The 18,481-nt window shown below is 44.2% G+C and overlaps 1 protein-coding gene across 5 annotated transcripts in view; it reads right to left on the reverse strand.

Moving 5' to 3' along the window:
- The window catches only part of LOC137465553 (nipped-B-like protein), a 194,679-nt gene that overhangs the window by 107,615 nt on the left and 68,583 nt on the right, over positions 1–18,481 (reverse strand). The window lies entirely within an intron of this gene.

Raw genomic sequence — 18,481 nt, forward strand, 5'->3', positions numbered from 1 at the left:
TGTAAATGCAGGTGAACCTGGTGGGAAGAAATGATGATGTCTGACTCCAGTTCAGAAAGCTGAATGATTTCTTTATTATAACTATACTATAATACATTAATACACTATTTAAAGGAGATACTAAAACTACATACCTACTTTTCTAACTACCATCTCTAACTAACAACTCATGACCCTCTCTTGAGAGTCTAGCACAGGTGGATTTGATTGGCCATCAGGCTCAAACAATCCTCACCAGAATCCAATCAAGCAATCACCTCAGGTAAACAATTTTCCAAACACATTCCACATGGGAAAAACAAGGAGCAGAAATAGAAATTGTTTTCTCTTTCTTCTCTCTGTGCTCCTCTATGAAAAAAAAACCTGAGAGAGAGAAGAATGTACCTACTACACCCTTCTTTTTCTTTGGCCCAATCTTTTATACCCCTCATATTCATGCAATGCACCTGTGTGCCTTCTGTTCCCTTTGGTGATTGGGCAGTACACCTCGGCACTCCATGTCTCATTGCTTTCAATACTGGTCACCTGCTTTTCACAGTTGTAGCCCATTATGCATGAGGCTTGGCCACAGCCCCACTCCTAATTACCACAAACTGTGTGTACCTACAAGTCTTCAATTAATCACATGGCAATTTTTGTTCCTCAAATTAAACCAGCTCCCCATAAGTGTTAGTCCAGAAAAAGCTTTGAAAAACAGAGAAGCTTTTAAACATGTCTCATTTATAACTGAGCTATAATTTTTGGCTTAAAAAGGAGTACTGGTATGAAGAAAAAAAAAAAAAAAAAAAAGAGCTTATTGCCTGGACCAATAGGGCCAGCCTCCTCTTGTTAAACAATGCAAACATTTCTCCAATCCCATTCATCCACTGAGGAATACTGATCTTCAGAAAGCAGTGCCTGAGATTATTATTAGTCATTCTGGTTTAGGTCATCATAGGTCAATACTTCTAACAACACTCAAAAACTAATTGAAATACAAGTCCCCATGTGCTTTATTCAAGATATACTACTAAACAAGAAAGTAGCTTTATATCATATTTTTTGAGAAATATTAAGAATTTTTAAGCAATGTACTGACCTGTAAGTGAAAAGGAGAATGGGTACTTCTAGCAAAGCTTCAATTCATATAAAAGGTGTGCCGTTACTGATGAATTCTTTGCATAGACTACTATGCTTATTTTCTCTCCCTAGTATGTTCTGTAAAAGTCCTATGACTTCTGTATGTAGAGAGCAGGGTATGAAATGGATTTATCTTACCCTTTTTCTTGACCATCAGCAACAACTCCATATTATGCCAATTAAATCCACAATTTTGGGAATCCCTGTTTTGTCTCATCCTGATTCCCAAGATCTTTTCACTACTCAATTTCCCCTCTTCAGATTAGATACCACACTCAATCACTAGTACTGGAGACCTGGCTACACCCTATGAAGATCTCTCACTTGCCTTCAACCAGAGATTCCTATTCTTGTGATGTCCACTCCACACACACACTTCTAATTACTGCCTTTTTAGACAATGATTTACATCATCTCAGTATACTGTACAGCAGAAACTGTTTGCTATTAATTTTTTAAGGCAATGACTACCACTTACTGGAAATACAGGCTGCATTTTTGTTTCTACAAATATTAGAGGCAACTCAAAACTTTTTCGAGATCTTATTGACATCTTACTCTTGATTTACCTCCTAAATAAATACTTAAGAAGTTGCAACAATAGAACATTTACTGTTTTTCACAGCTGCACATCAAATAAAGGAGACATTTGATTCTCCCTTGTAAAAAACATTTAAGTAAATTTGACAAGATTGTTATTAATTGTATTCATTTGGTATTTCTCATGCTGAAAAATAACACTGCATCAACAGATAAGGTGGTTCTTTTTATCATTGGGTAGACTTGAGGAAGTCAGAAGGCACGGTAAGTGGCGCAACTTCGGCATATTCAAACAGCTCCAGGCAGCCCTGCAAACAGGGTGGGCAAACAGGGAGGGGCGCAGCAGTTTGCATGGCAGGATGCGCAGGAAGGGCTCAGTCCCCCCACTAGCTCCAGAGCTCAAGTGGTGGTCAAACGCCCTCTCAGGAGGAGCCTGGGTATGGGTAACCACGCAGTGGGGACTCATGCCCTCTGCAGTCACCAGAAAGGATGTCGTAACACAGACAAAAACATGCAGCCGTCCAAGTCTCGGGCCCAACTTAAACACCTCTATGCAAACACACGCAGCATGGGGAATAAACAGGAAGAATGAGAGATGTGCACACACCTACGATCTTACTGGCATCATGAAAACACGGTGGGATGACTCCTATGACTGGAGTGCTGGAATGGAAGGATACAGGTTCTTTAGCCTGTATCAGGAAGGATGGACAGGAAAGACAAGGAGGCAGTGTTGCCCTCTATGTCAATGACCACCTAGAATGTACAGAGATCGGCCCAAAGATGGATGAGGAGCTGACCGAGAGCTTATGGGTCAGGGTTGAAGGGAGGACAGGGACAGGTGATTTTATAGTGGGGGTCTGCTACAGGCCACCTGACCACAAAGATTGAGCCAATGAGGCCCTCTACAGACAGATAGGAGCAGCTTCATATTCACAAGCACTGGTGCTCATGGGAGACTTCAACCACCCTGACATCTGCTGGAGGGACAACACAACAGGGCACAGGCAATCCAGGAGGTTCCAGGAATGTGTTGATGACAACTTCCTCCTCCAAGTGACAGAGGAGCCAACAAGGTGAGGTGCTATGCTGGACCTTGCTCTCGACAACAAGGAGGGGCTGGTGGGGAATGTGAAGCTCAATGGTAGGGTTCAAGATCCTTAGGGCAGCAAGGAGGGCACACAACAAGCTCGCTGCCCTGGATTTCAGGAAAGCAGACTTTGGTCACTTCAGGGAGCTCCTTCATAGAGGTCCATGGGATAAAGCTCTGAAGGGACAAGAAGCTCATGAAAGCTGGTTGTTATTCAAGGATCACCTCTTCCAAGCTCTGGAGTGATGCATCCCAATAAAGAGGATGTCAGGCAAAAATGCCAGAAGACGCCTGCATGGATGAACAACAAGCTCCTGGACAAACTCAAACACAAAAAAGAAGCCAACAGAGGGTGGAAACAGGGACAAGTAGCCTGGGAGGAAGACAGAGAGATTGAGCATCCAGGGATCAGGTTAGGAGAGCCAAAGCCCTGAGAGAATTAAACCTGGCCAGGGACATCAAGGGCAACAAGAAAAGCTTCTAAAGGTACATTGGTGATAAAAGGAAGACTACAGAAATATGGGCCCTTTCCAGAAGGAAACAGGAGACCTGCTTACCCAGAATATGTAAAAGGCTGAGGTACTCAATTACTTTTTTGCCTCAGTTTTCACCAGCAAGTGCTCCAGCCACACTGCCTGAGTTGCAAAAGGTAAAGGCAGGGACTAGGAGAATGAAGAACCACCCACTGTAGGAGAAGATCAGGTTCAAGACTACCTAAGGAACCTGAAGATGCACAAGTCCATGGGACCTGATGAGATATATCCAAGGGTCCTGAGGGAACTGGCAGAGAAAGTGGCTTAGTCAGTATCCATATTATTTGAGAAATCATGGCTATACAGTGAAGTTCCCACTGTCTGGAAAAGGGAAAGCATAATCCCCATGTGTGGACTTGCTGGAGGACAGGAAGGCTCTGCAGAGGGATCTGGACAGGCTGGAGCAATGGGACAAGGCCAACTGTATGAGGTTCAACAAGGCCAAGTGCCAGGTCCTGCTCTTAGGTCCTAACCCCATGCAGCTCCAGGCTGGGGCAGAGTGGCTAGAAAGCTGCCCACAGGAAAAGGACCTGGGGGTGCTGAGCGACAGCAGCTGAACATGAGCCAGTGTGTGCCCAGGCGGGCAAGAAGGCCAATGGCATCCTGGCTTGGATCAGAAATGGTGTGACCAGCAGGACCAGGGCAGTGATTGTCCCTCTGTACTCGGCACTGGTGAGGCCCCACCTCAAGTGCTATGTCAAGTTCTGGGCCCCTCATTGCAAGAAAGACATTGCGGTGATGGAGCGAGTCCAGAGAAGGGCAACGGAGCTGGGTCTGGAGCACAAGAAGTGGCTGAGGGAGCTGGGGGTGTTTAGCCTGGAGAACAGGAGGCTCAGAGGGGACCTTCTTACTCTCTACAACTCCCTGAAAGGAGGGTGGAGCCAGGTGGGGGTTGGGCTCTTCTCCCATTGAACAAGCAATAGGACAAGAGGAAATGGCCTCAAGTTGGTCTAGGGAAGGTTCAGACTGGATAGTTGGAAAAATTTCTTCCCAGAAAGTGTTATCAAGCACTGGAATAGGCTGCCCAGGGCAGTGGTAGAGTCACCATCCCTGGAGACATTTAAAAAACATGTAGATGTGGATCTTGAGGACATGGTTTAGTGTTGGACCTGGCAGTGATGGGTTAATGGTTGGACTTGATGATCTTAGAGGTCTTTTCTAACCTAAATGTTACCATGATTCTGCCCCTCTGCTCCACTCATAAGACTGCACCTGGAATACTGCTTCCAGTCTGGGGCCCCCAACATAAGGACCTAGACCTGTTGGAGTGACTCCAGAGGAGGGCCATGAAGATGTTCAGAGGGCTGGATCACATCTATTAAGACAGGCTGAAAGAGCTGGGGCTGTTCAGCCTGGAGAAGAGAAGGCTCTGGGGAGACCTTAGAGCACCTTCCAGTACCTGAAGGGAGCCTACAAGAAAGCTGGAGAGAGACTATTTACAAGGGGATGGAGTGACAGGACAAGGAGCAATGGCTTTATACTGAAAGAGGTTTAGATGGGATATTGAGAAGAAATTCTTCATTATTGGAGTGGCGATACACTGGCACAGGTTGCCCAGAGAAGCTGTGGCTGCCCCATCCCTGGAAGTGTTCAAGGCCAGGTTGGATGGGGCTTGGAGGAACCTGGCCTAGTAGAAGGTGTCCCTGTCCCTGGCAGGGGGTTGGAATGAGATGGTCCTGAAGGTCCCTTCCAACCCAAACCATTCTATGATGCCATGAAAGTCTAGTATAATAGAACAGATGATTCTAGGAATTGCTTACAACTGCAAAATTTTCATAGGATATACTGAAGTTTTTCTATATTACAGATTATGCCTCAATAACAGTTTTTAAGGAACCTGCCAGGAATAACAAATCATCACTGGGAATACTAGTAGGAAAAAAAAGAATCATTACCTTTTATTAAAAAAAAAAAAAACCCAAAAATAACACCTAGCATGTACTGTAGTAAAAAAAAAAAAAAACCCAACAGTCTCAGTTTGAACTAGGAGTTTAACAGACAAATCATCAGGCAGATTTTTAATTTTCTCTTCAGTTCTCTAAACTGCAGACATTGATTAGACAGATGGACCACTCAGTGCATAAAGAACTGGCTGGATGGTCACACTCAAAGAGTTGTGGTCAACAGCTGAATATCTAAGTGGAGACCGGTGACAAGTGACCTTCCTCAGGGGTTGCTATTGGGACCAGCACTGTTTAACATCTTTTCTGGTGACATGGACAGTGGGATCAAGGGCACCTTCAGCAAGTTCACTGATGACATGGAGCTGTGTGGTGCAGTTGACACACTGGAGGGAAGGAATGACATTCAGAGGGACCGGGAGAGGCTTGAGAGGTGGGCTTGTAGGAACCTTATGAAAGTCAACAAGGCTAAGTGCAAGGTCCAGCACCCAGGTCCAGGCAATCCCAAGCACAAGTACAGGCTGGGCAGAGAATGGGTTGAGAGCGGCCCTGGGGAGAGACTTAGAGGTATTGGTTGACAAGAAGCTCAAAATGAGCTGGTAATTTGCACTTGCAGCACAGAAAACCAACTGCAGCCTGGGCTGCATCCAAAGAAGAGTGGCCAGCAGGTTGAAGGAGGTGATTCTATCCCTCTACTCTGCTCTGGTGAGACCCAACCTGCAGTACTGCCTCCAGCTCTGGAGTCCCCAGCACAGGAAGGACAGGGACCTGCTGAAGCAAGTCCAGAAGAGGCCACCAAGATGATTAGAGGACAGGAGCACCTCTGCTATGAGGAAAGGCTGAGAGAATTAGGACTCTTCAGCCTGGAGAAGAGAAAGCTCCAGGGAGACCTTAGAGCAGCCTTCCAATAGCTGAAGGGAGCCTGCAACAGAGTCAGAGGACTCTTTATCAGGGATAGTAGCAATAGGACAAGGAGCAAGGGCTTAAAGCTCAAAGAGGGTAGATCTAGATTATATGTTAGGAAGGAAGTCTTCCCTGTGAGTGTGGTGAGGCCCTGGGACAAGTTGCCCAGAGAAGCTGTGTGTGCCCCATCCCCAGAAGTGTTCAAGGCAAGGTTGGATGGGGCTTGAAACAACTTGGTCTAGTGGAAGGTGTCCATGCCCATGGCAGGGGGTTAGAACTAGATGGTGTTTAACGTCCCTTTCAACCCAAAGCATTCTCTGATTGTATGAAATATTTTTTTGGAGTCAGAAACTGGAAAAGAAAAAGACTAGAATATACATATTGCACTCATGGATGGTTGGTGTGTTGGATAAAATTGAGGTGATGACAGATCCTAAGAAACATACACACACTACTGCTAAATATTTTAAGAGACTTCAAGCTACAATGTGTACATGTTGTTTTGGTTTTTTAAAATTTAATACATTCCTATTTACCACCTTCACATAAACTGAGTGTTTTCATGGAAATGAGATCAGAAAAATTCACCCTGGAACCCTGGCTAAATCAGTCTCAGAACTGATAATAATAACATTCAGAATTTGTGACTCCACAGCAGATTCAAAAAGTGAAATACAGTTCCTTCACAAGGATGGTAAAGTGCTGCCCACAGTATTACATATTGTCTGTATGATTTCAGTATATACTAGAAAAATTATTTTACTATAAGGATTGAGATAATAAAGAGGCAGCATTCCAAAGTGAATTTGTTAAGAATAAGTACCACCAAATCAAAACAATTTTATTCCATAGAGCAATGTCTTGCGGATTACAAACTGAGTGTCATGTCTCAACTTTTTAATGACTTTCTATATAGCTTCTCATAACAATTTCACTAACAAGCTGTAGAAGTATGCTCTAGACAAAAATACTGCAAGACTGCTGTATACTCTATTGTAAAACTTTCAAAATATCAGTTGTTCTTGGTAAAAATGGATGTACAGAACAGAGGTGAACAAAAGCAGCTTTCCAGAGCACTGCCTTAAGAATAATACCATAAAGTATTTGTCATTAACAACTTTTTATGTAACATAATTATTTTATTAATCTAATGATCATAATGAGCTTTTGGTGTTGAGTGTTTGAGGCCCACAACTGCTTTTAAAAACAGAATCAAAATTTACACTTTTCTTAAGTGGAATAATCTTTTTAAACAAAAGAAATTCTGTAAGAAGCAGCACAAACTTTTTATTTATCTGAGAAAGAGCAACTGTAACAACATGAGAAGAGAAGTAAACTCTACAGAAAGACAGCAATATGTTTATAACAGCTTGCAACACGAATCTAAATTATCACCAAAGGAACAGCTATATTCATATGACAGTAGTATACAACATCATCTACAGTACTTTTCTGACTACTCATCCTTCTGAGTCTTTAAACAGAGTTGTATCTATGACTTAGGGTGGTACAGCTTCAAGACAAATGCAGACCAATTAGAATTCAGATAAAAAACATCAAAAACAAAAGCTCAGAAATTATTACTTATACAAAGATGATAGAAAGAAATGGTGCTGTTCAGTTTGTAGAAGATTAGATAGTTGCAACACACAATAACATTCTTTGATATGTAAATGATTGCTAAAAAAAAAATCTATGTTAATTGTTTGTCCTTTCCCATTGGAAAGAAGTTCAGTGTCATGCCTAACTGCAACAAAATTATTCAGGCTAAGCATTAGAGGAAAACCTTTGTAGCGCTAAGAATTTGAACAGGTTTCATGGCAAGAGTAAGGAAGCTCCATTACTGACATTTTAACAAAAAAAATGAGATGGAAGTTATTCAGAGTGATACTGGTACATCGCATCCAACATGAGATTAAGAAGATGGGAAGCCCCCAAGTCCTTTACTGATGTATTTTCTAAAATCACAGAATCTTTCTCTGGAAATCTTCCTAACTTTTGTAATAGATATAAAGAAATTATTACTTATTTTGATTAACAGACTATATTGACATTTATTTTCAAAGAGCATAACTTGAAATTCAAACTTAAAGGGATAGCATATGAGACAAAGAACAACATACATTTGTGAGGTTTTTCAGGATATATTATATTTACTTTCCACACACTCTTTGAATATTTTTCAGGGAAGGGTCCCACCACTTTCTCCACAGTTTTAAATGCCTCATGAAAACCCTCAGCTTTGGCTGTTCCAGCTTAAAACTGCTGCATTCAGAAGCATCCTTGCATAAAAAATGTTAAGACTTGAAGAAAGAAACAAGAATGAATGCTTATTTTGGCCCTGTCAGAAAATATCTTTGAATAAATTTCTTCCACCTTTGTTCTGAATGACAGAGTGAGATGATAATTTTTCTTAACAAGTACCTCTGAGAGCACTGAAGTCTGTACTACAGATTTGAGAAGATTGCTAATTCTTCTTGCCAACCACTATACATGCAAGGACCAAGTGTAGAGAAATCTCCATGGAGAGTTCTTATAAATACCTAAGAAAATAAAATCAATCTTTCCAAATTATTCAGAAAATAATAAAGCACTTATTAATAATTTCTGGAAGAAATACAACTTATTTCTGGAAAAGAGTACAAAATCATATAATTTCATAAGGGTTGTTACTATTTCTTGCAGATGTTTTCCTAGAAGAACTATATGGAAACAGGATGGTAAATATATGAATTCTTCTCTTTGGAAAGCAATGGACTAAAAATATTGTGGAAGACTTTTCTCTATATAGATCTTTAGAAGTTGTCTTAGGTTAAAAAAAATATCCAATATTCCAGAGTATTGGGAAAGTAGAGCAAATGAATAAAGGATTTTGATAAGTAATCGGTCTAGGGTAATGGAGACCACAAAATTTTTTATGAGCTCAACAGAAGTAAAATACATGTTAACTTCTTGTAGAGGAATTTATAGAACTATTTTTTTTATGAAAGGAGATGATGGCAAGAAAACAGATCAACTATTGTGTTTGCATATCTAAAAATATAACAATTACATAACAAAGAAAGGATAAAGTCCAGCCGAGAACTTTTGGATAAAAACTTCAGCTGCTCTGGTACCTTTATTGGAATAGAGGTGAGGGAAAAAATTCTGTAGCAGGGAAATTTTACTCTGTTGAGTAAGTAAATAACCAACCAAAAGAAAAAATATACCTTCTGTCATCTCTCAAATAATTGCCTGAGTTGCAAACAAAACTTCTTCCTCTTTCAGATTCTGTTAATCAGACAGGTCTCATTCATAAAATGTCCTGAGCTGGAAGAGACCCACAAGGATCATTGAGTCCAACTCCTGGTCCTGCACAGGACAACCCCAACAATCCCACCCTGTGCCTGAGAGCAACATCCAAACACTCCTTGAGCTCTGGCAGCCTTGGGGCTGTGACCACTGCCCTGGAGAGCCTCGTCCAGTGCCTAACCACCCTCCATGTGAAGAACCTTTTCCTAATATCCAGCCTAACCCTCCTGACACAGACACAACCATTCCCTCAGGTCCTGTCACTGGTCACCAAAGAGAAAAGATCAGAGCTGCCCCTCCTCTTCTTCTCAGAAGGAAGCTGTAGACTGCAATGAGGTCTCCCCTCAGTCTCCTCCACACTGAACAAACCAAGTGACCTCAGCTACTCCTCATCAGTTTTGCCCCCAAGGTCTTTCACAGAATCACAGCATCATTAGGGTTAGGAGGGACCTCTGGAGATCATCCAGTCCAACCCCCCTGCCAAGGCAGGGCCACCTGGAGCAGGTGACACAGGAACACATCCAGATGGGTTTGGAATGCCTCCAGAGAGACTCCACGACCTCCCCAGGCAGTCTTTTCCAGTGCTCTGCCACTCTCAATGGAAAGTTCTTCTGCATATTGAGGTGGAACTTCTTGTGTTTTAGTTTATGGCCATTGCTCCCCATCCTGTCACTGGGCACCACTGAAAAGAGTCTGGCACCATCCTCTTAATGCCTACCTTTGAGATATTTATATGCGATAATGAGATCCCCTCTCAGTCTTCTCTTCTCCAGACTAATCAGGCCTAGCTCCTGAAGTCTCTCCTCATCAGAGATGCTCCAGATCCCTCATCATCTTTGTAACCCTCCACTGGACCCTCTCCAGGAGCTCCTTGTCTTTCTTGTACTGAAGAGCCCAGAACTGGACACAAACACTCCAGATGTGGCCTCACTAGGGGCCAAGTAGAAGGGGAGGATCACCTCCCAGAGCTGCTAGCCACACTCTTCCCAATGCACCCCATGATACCATTGGCCCTCCTGGCCCCAGGTTGGACTACCAGCTCATATTCAACTTGTCATCCACCAAGACTCCCAGGTCCTTCTCTGCAGAGCTGCTCTCTGGTAGATCAGCCCCCAACCTGTGCTGGTACTTGGGGTTATTCCTCCCCAGGTGCAGGACCCTACACTTGCCCTTGTTGAACCTCATTAGGCTTCTCTCTGCCCAACTCTCCAGCCTATCAAGGCCCCACTGAATAGCAGCACAGCCTTCAGGTGTATCAGCCACTCTCCCCAGTTTTGTATCAACAGCAAACTTGCTGAGGGTACGTTCTATCCCATTGCCCAGGTTGCTGATAAACAAGTTGGACCATATTGGACCCAGTATTGATCCCTGGGGAACACCGTTGACTACAGGCCTCCAACTGGATTCTGCCATGCTGATCATGACCCTCTGAGCTCTGCCAGTCAGCCAGTTCTTGATCGACCGCACTGTCTGTATTGGGTCTGACTGAGATAGAGTTCATTTTCTCTTAGCAGCCCTCACAGTGCTGTGCTTTGCATTGGAAGCTGGAAAGGTGTTGAGAACACACCAGTGTTTTGGCTGCTGCTGAGCAGCACTAGCACAGCATCAGTGCTATCCCTCAACATTCCCCCCCCATCAAGGGGCTGGGAGTGAGCAAGATCCTGGGAGGGGACACAACTAGGCCAGCTGACCCAAATTAACCAAAGGGATATTCCATACCATGTGACATCAGCTCAGATATAAAACCTAAGGGAGAGAAGAGGAACAGAGGGACTCTTTATTCTACGTTTGCCTTCCAGAGCAACTACTACGCGTGCTAAAGCCCTGCTTCCTGGGAAGTGTCTGAACATCGCTCACTGATGGGGAAAGAGAGATTAACTTTTCCCCTTTGCTTATGCACACGCAAACTTTTGCTTTTCCTTTTATTGTTTTAGTAAACTGACTTATCTCAACCTATGAGCTGTTCTCCATCTTATTTCCTTGCCTCTGTCCCACTGAGGAGTGATAGAACAGTTTGATGGGTACCTGGTGCCCAGCCAAGGTCAAACCACTACACTATCCATTCATCCAACCCACATTTCCTGAGCTTACCTACAAGGATGTTATGAGAGAGTGTCAAAAGCCTTGATGAAGTCGAGGTAGACAACATCCACTGCTCTCCCCTCATCGACCCATCCTGCCATACCATCACAGAAGGCTACTGAATTGGTCAAGCATGATTTCCCCTTGGTGAATCCATGCTAATTACTCATAATGACCTCCTTTTCTTCTACAGGCTTGTTGATGACCTCCAGAATGACCTGTTCAATCACCTTTCCAGGGATGGGGGGGGAGGCTGACTGGCTAGCAGTTTATTGGGTCCTCCTTCTTGCCCTTTTTGAAGATGGGAGTAACACTGGCCTTCCTCCAATCATTGGGCATCTCTCTCATTCTCCACAACTTTTTCAAAGATGATGGAGAACCACAGAGTAACAACAGTAACATCTGTCAGCTCCCTCATGACCCATAGGTGCATCATGGGCTCATGGATTTATGGGTGTTGAGTCTGTTTAGCTAGTCTCTAATACAACCCTCTACGACCAGGGGAAGTTTCCTTTCTCTGGCCTTCCTCTCTTACCTCTGAGGTCTGCGACTCCTGAGAGTCATCCTCAGCAGTGAAGACTAAGGCAAAGAAGGCATTCAGTAATTCCGCCTTCTCTGTATCTTCCGTTACCAGGACACCCATTGGATTCAGCAGAGGCCCCACATTTTCCCTAATCTTCCTTTTGCTGCTGATATACTTGTAGAAGCTCTTCTTTTTATCCTTGATGTCCTTTGCCAAACTCAATTCCAAGTGGGCCTTGGCTTTCCTTGTCGTATCCCTGCATACCCTAACAACATTCCTATAGTCCTCCCACATAGCCTGTCCCTTTTTCCACATCCCAAAAATTTCTTTCTTGTGTTTGAGATTTGCTAGAAGCTCCCTGCTCATCCATGCACATCTGCTCCCTTTCCCTGATTTCTTGCTCATGGGGATACATTGGTCTTCAGCTTGGAGGAAGTAGTGCTTAAATACTGACCAGCTCTCTTGAACTCCCTTCTCTTCTAGAGCCCCATCCCATGGGATTCCTCTAAGCAGGTCCCTGAAGAGGCTGACGTTGGCTCTCCTAAAGTTTAAGGTTCTAGTTCTGCTAACTGTTTTTCTTCCCTCACGCAGAATCCTGAGTTCCACCATCTCATGGTCACTAAAGCCAAGGCTGCCCCCAACCTTCATGTCTTCAACCAGTCCCTCCTGGTTTGTAAGTACAAGGTCCAGCAACACACCTTTCCTTGTTGGCTCCTCCACCACTTGCATCAAAAAGTTATAATCAATGATCTGCAGGAACTTCCTGGACTGTGTGTACTGGGCCATGTTGACTCTCCAACAAATATCAGGGTGGTTTAAGTTCCCTGGGAGAACCAGGGCCTGTGAGTGTGAGCCTATTTCCAGTTGCCCATAGAAAGCCTAATCAACTTCCTCCTCCTGATCAGGAGGCCTGTAGTAAACACCTGCAACAATGTCACCTATATCAGCCTGTCCCTTAATTCTCACCCATAAACTCTCACCTCGTTTGTCTGTTCCTGGGAAGAACTCAATACATTCCAGTTGCTCTCTCACATAAAGTTCAACTCCACCACGTGTCCCACATGTCCCACCATGCCTCTGTCATTGCAATGAGATCATGGCCCTGCAACTGCACATGGATTTGCAGTTCTTCCTATTTATTACTCATGCTGCATGTGTTTGTATACAGACATTTCAGAGAGGCAATCAGGCATGCAGGTTCCCTAGAAGGGGTATAAGAGGATTCACCATAACCACCCTCGATGTGGTTTTTCCTTTGATCCTTACCTTGAGGGGCAGTCAAGGAACATCATTCACTGCAATGACTGGTATGACCTACTCCCCAGGAGGAAGCAATGGCATGAGTATTGACACTTTAAACCATATCCCCGAGTCTTTTGGTTTAAAGCCCATCTCACCAAATTGGCTAACCTGCTGCCAAAAGTTCTCTTGCTCTTTTAAGACAGGTGGATCCCATCCCTCCCTAACAGGCTGCAATCATTAAAGCACAACCCACTGTCATAAAAGCCAAAACCTTCTTGATGGCACCAGCCATAGAACCAGACTGATCTGCACTATGTGTCTGCTTCTGGCGACCCCCATTTCTCTGACCAGTAGGATAGATTAGAAGATGACTTGGGCACGGATGTTTTTCACCTGCCTCACCAAGGCTTTATAGTCTTCCTTGATCCTACCTACTTTTTGGCTTGCAGCATCATTTGTACCCACATGAAAAAGTAATAGCAGGTAGTAGTCTATACTCTTGACAAGTTGGAGCACTCTTGGCAACATCATGGATATCAGCCCCCAGTAGGCAGCATACCTCTCCCAGCTCTATCAGGCTGGCAGATGGGGCTCCGTAACAGTGCCCCGAAACAGTCACCCACTACAATCACTCAACATTTCCTTTTACGGTAACTACCATGCACTGCTGCTGCAGGTTCCATTTGTAGGCCTTGCTCATGGACATCTAGTCTTTACAACATCATATCTTTTTGGGACACCTTCCACTAGATCAGGTTACTCGGGGCCCATTCCAACAGTCCCAACTCTCTCAGCCTTTCCTCATAGCAGAGGTGCTCCTGCCCTCTAATCATCTTGGTGGCCTCCTCTGGACTTGCTCCAACAGATCCATGTCCTTCCTATGCTGGGGACCCCAGAGCTGGAGGCAGCACCGCAGGTCGGGTCTCACCAGAGCAAAGTAGAGGGACAGAATCACCTCTCTCAACCTGCTGGCCACTCCTCTTTGGGTACAGCCCAGCACACAGGGGGTTTCTGGGTGCCAGTGCACACGGACAGGGCATGTCCAGGCTCTCACCAACCAGCACCCCCAAGTCTCTCTCCCCAGGGCTGCTCTTCACTCCCTACAACTGCCTGAAAGGTGGTTGTAGTCAGGTGGGGGTTGGTCTTCAGGCAGCAACTGACAGAACAAGAGGACAGAGTCTTAAGCTGCGCCAAGGGAAATTTAGGTTGGATGTTAGGAAAAAGTTTTTTACTGAAAGAGTGATAAAGTACTGGAATTGTCTGCCCAGGGAGGTGGTGGAGTCACCATCCCTGGATGTGTTTAAAAAAAGATTGGGTGTGGCACTCAATGCCATGGTTTAGTTGAGGTGTTAGGGCATGGGTTGGACTCAATGATCTTAAAGGTCTCTTCCAACCTAGTGATTCTGTGATTCTTAATCTGTTCATCCCCCAGCTTGGATTGATCCTGGGGATTGCCCTGACCCAGGTGCAGCATCAGCACTTGGTCTTGTTAAACCTCATGAGATTCCAATGGGCCACTTCTCAAGCTTGTCCAGGTCCCTCTGGATGGCCCTGTCCTTCAGGTGAGTCACCTGCACCACTCAGCTTGGTGTCATCTGCAAACCTGCTGAGGGTGCCCTCTATCCCTTTGTGTCATTAATGAAGATAACACTGGTCCCAATACAGACCCCTGAGGGTTGCCACTGGTCACTGATGTCCATTGAGTCTCAGAGCTGTTGACTACAACCCTCTGGATGCGACCATCCAACCAATTCCTTCTCCCCTGAAGAGTCCACCCATCAAATCCATCTGTCTCCAATTTAGAGAGAAAGATATTGTGGGGCTCTGTATCAAAGGCTTTACAGAAGTCCACAGAAAGGACATCTGTAGCCCTTTCCTTGTCCACTGATGGAGTCACTCCATCAGAGGAGATCACTGGGTTGGTCAGGCAGGACTTGCCCTTGGTGAAGTTGTGCTGGCTGTCCCAAATCACCTCCCTGTCCTCCATGTGCCTTAGCAGAGCTTCCCAGAGAGTCTGTTTCATGATCTTCCCAGGCACAGGGGTGAGGCTGACAGGGCGGTGGTTCCCAGGGTCCTCCTTTCTACCCTTTAAAGATGGGGACAATATTTATCTTTTTCCAGTCACCTGGGACTTCACCTGACTGCCATGCCTTTTCAAATATCATGGAGAGTGGCTTGGCAACTACATCAGCCAATTCCCTCAGGGCTCTGGGATGCATCTCATTGGGTCCCATAGACTTATGTACATTCAGGTTCCTCAGATGGTCATGAGCCTGATCTTAAAGTGGAAGGGACTTTTCTCCCCCAGTACCCATCCTGCTGTCCATCCATTTGACAGGTGTAGGAAGAGAGGTTAGTGTTGAAGACTGAGGCAAAAAAACTGTAGAGTACCTCAGCCTTCTCCTTGTCCATTCTTAACAGTTTTCCAGCACTGTTTATCAGGGGGGTAACACCTTTGACTGCTGACAGACCAGTAGAAGTCCTTCCTGTTATTTGCGTCTCTTGCCAGGTTCAGTTCCAGCTTTGCCTTGGCCTTCCTGACCCCATCCCTATACAACTGGACTGCATCCCTATACTCTTCCTAGGATACCTATCCTTGTTTCTATTGCCTGTGCATTTCCTTCTTACCCTTTAGTTTGACCAGCAGGTCCCTACTCAGACATGCCCATCTCTTGCCTTCCTGGCCCAATTTCTTGCTCCTGGGGATCACTGGCTCTTGTGCTATATGGAAGGCTTCCTTCAACATCTGCCAGCTCTATTCTGCTTCCTTGTCCCTGAGGGCAGTTTCCCAGGGGTTCCTATTGACTGACTCCTAGAAGAGCTGGAAGTTTGCTTTCCTAAAGTCCATTGTCCCAACTTTACTCTTCCTCTCCATAATTCTACCAGGCACTCAAGTGAGCCTGACAAGCCTGTAGTTTCCAGGATCATTCTTCTTGCCCTTCTTTATAAGTGGGACGTTTGCCAACTTTCAGTCAGCTGAGGCCTCTCCAGATTCCCAAGACCATTCAAAAATCACTGAGAGAGGCCTCGTGGTGACAGCAGCAGCTCCTTGAGGAGCCGAAGATGGAGGCAAAGAATGCATTAAACATCTCTGTCTCATCCATGTCCCTGTTTGTGAAGTGACTATTCACATCCTGTAACGGACCAATGTTATTTCTTCACTGCCTTTTGCTATTAACGTATTTTTAAAACTCTGTTTATTGTCCCCCACAGTTTTGGCAGCTCCAACTCCAGTTGAGCTTTGGCCACACAAATTTTCTCCCTCCAGTGGTGAGCAGCATCTCTGTATTCTTCCCATACCACCTGACCTTGCTTCCACTGGGCATACATCTTCCTTTATAGCCTTATTTCCAAGAGGAGATCACTGTTCAGTTATGCCTGGCCTTCTGCCTCACCTGCTTGACTTCCAACATGGGGCAATTTCCTTCTCCTGTGCCCTTAGGAGGTGATGTTTAAAAAATGACCAGCACTGATGGACCCCGGCATCTTCAGAAGTTTTTTTTTCCCAGGGGACCTTACTCACTAGTTCCCTGAGCAGCCTGAAGTCTGCTCTCCTCATGTCCAGAGTTGAGGTTTTGCTGGCACTTTTCCTCCTGTCAAGAGATTTTAAACTCGATCTCTTCATGGTCACTGTGGCCAAGATGGCTGCCAATCACCACTTTGCTCATAGATTCTGTGTTGACCAGCAGCAGATCAAGGAGGGCATCTTTCCGAGTTGGCTCCCTTAGGACCTGTTCCATGAAGTTGTCTTCCAGGTGTTTTAGCAATCTTCTGGACCTGTTTGTACCAGCTGTATGATATTCTCAGTTAACAACTGGCAAGTTCAAGTTCCCCATAAGGACAAGGGTGGTTGATTTAGAGGTGTTCCTCAAAGAATAATTCATCGGTGTCATGGTCCTGGCTAGAAGGTCTATAAAAGATTTTCACAATGACATCCTCATTATTTGTTTGTCCCTTGATTCTTACCCAGAGGATCTCAATCATGCCGTGGCCAACTGTAAGCTCCACACATTCCAGTCCCTCTATTACATAGTGCCACACTCCCCCAACCTTACCTGCCCTTCCTATCCCTCCTAAAGAGACTGTAATCATTCATCATGACGAAGTAATTCAGAGCTGCACAATCACAGTCTCCAAGTCTCCAGAAGTCCTTGCTACTTCCATCTTGGAAGTACAGAAATGCAGTCTGTAAACATACCTTCAGTAACTGTCTCACATTTCTATGTTATATAAGAAAGATTAGATATAACATCCTTCCTGTGTTTTTTCTCTGGACTGGTGTCTAGGGCCATTCGTTTTGTCCTCCCAAGCAAACAATTAATTATTTTGCTAACTTCCTTTATCAAAGTTTGCAATTTTTCAACCAAACTTTCAAGGACAAATGATAGTAGCAACAAAAAGCTCAGTGTAGATACTTGCTGTTTGTCACTGGAAAACTTATCAGCATAACCAATCGCTTTCACTCCAAATTATAGGCAAAAAATCTCACTGTCAGGGATCACATATTCTAAATAGCACTAATTATCTATACCTCTTCAATACATTTCTAAAATGCAAGATTAGAGGAAGTACACATCTGGCAAGATTCTTGCAGCATCAAGAACTGGTTCTCTCAATCAGGGTTTATTAATATCTTGAAGAAGTCAAAATGGTAGCACCATTAGTAACAGTATTTCAGTTGTGTGCTTTATCAATGAGAAAAGTAAAGCTAACATACAGGTGAATCAAAAAGCTCCTCTTCCACTTTTTCAGCCTCTCAAATGCTGAAATGTTACAATCTGAATTGTACAATCAGTTGTTTTCAGAAATATTCATGAAAGGTACACCTTCAAAACAAGTTCCAAGACAACCAATTGAAACAGCAGCAACTTTAACCAGAAAAATAATTCAAATATTCTTCTGGCTGAGTGGTTACCGAACAAGTTATATTTCTTTAAGAAGAAGTCTCTGCAGCAGTGGGGGAAGATGTCAGAAAATTCTTTTAAATTTAGCACAATACTATATGATCCCTATATTAGTGGTTAATGCTGATTTTTGTACCATACAGTGCTTAGTACAAATGCCAGAGATTACTGTGGCCTTCTGTTAACTCCCTACATCTGCGACTAATAAGTCTTGTGCCAGCTAATGCTTCCTTGTTTACTTATACCAGTGATTAATATGTACAAGCACATGTCTTAGTTTTGAGAACAGAGAGAGAGTACTGGAGTAAAGAATGATAAGGGAAGTGCATTGTGACCTGACCACATATTTGAGA

Source organism: Anomalospiza imberbis (genome assembly GCF_031753505.1).
Source record: "Anomalospiza imberbis isolate Cuckoo-Finch-1a 21T00152 chromosome W unlocalized genomic scaffold, ASM3175350v1 scaffold_31, whole genome shotgun sequence".
In the NCBI taxonomy this organism is placed as follows: domain Eukaryota; kingdom Metazoa; phylum Chordata; class Aves; order Passeriformes; family Viduidae; genus Anomalospiza; species Anomalospiza imberbis.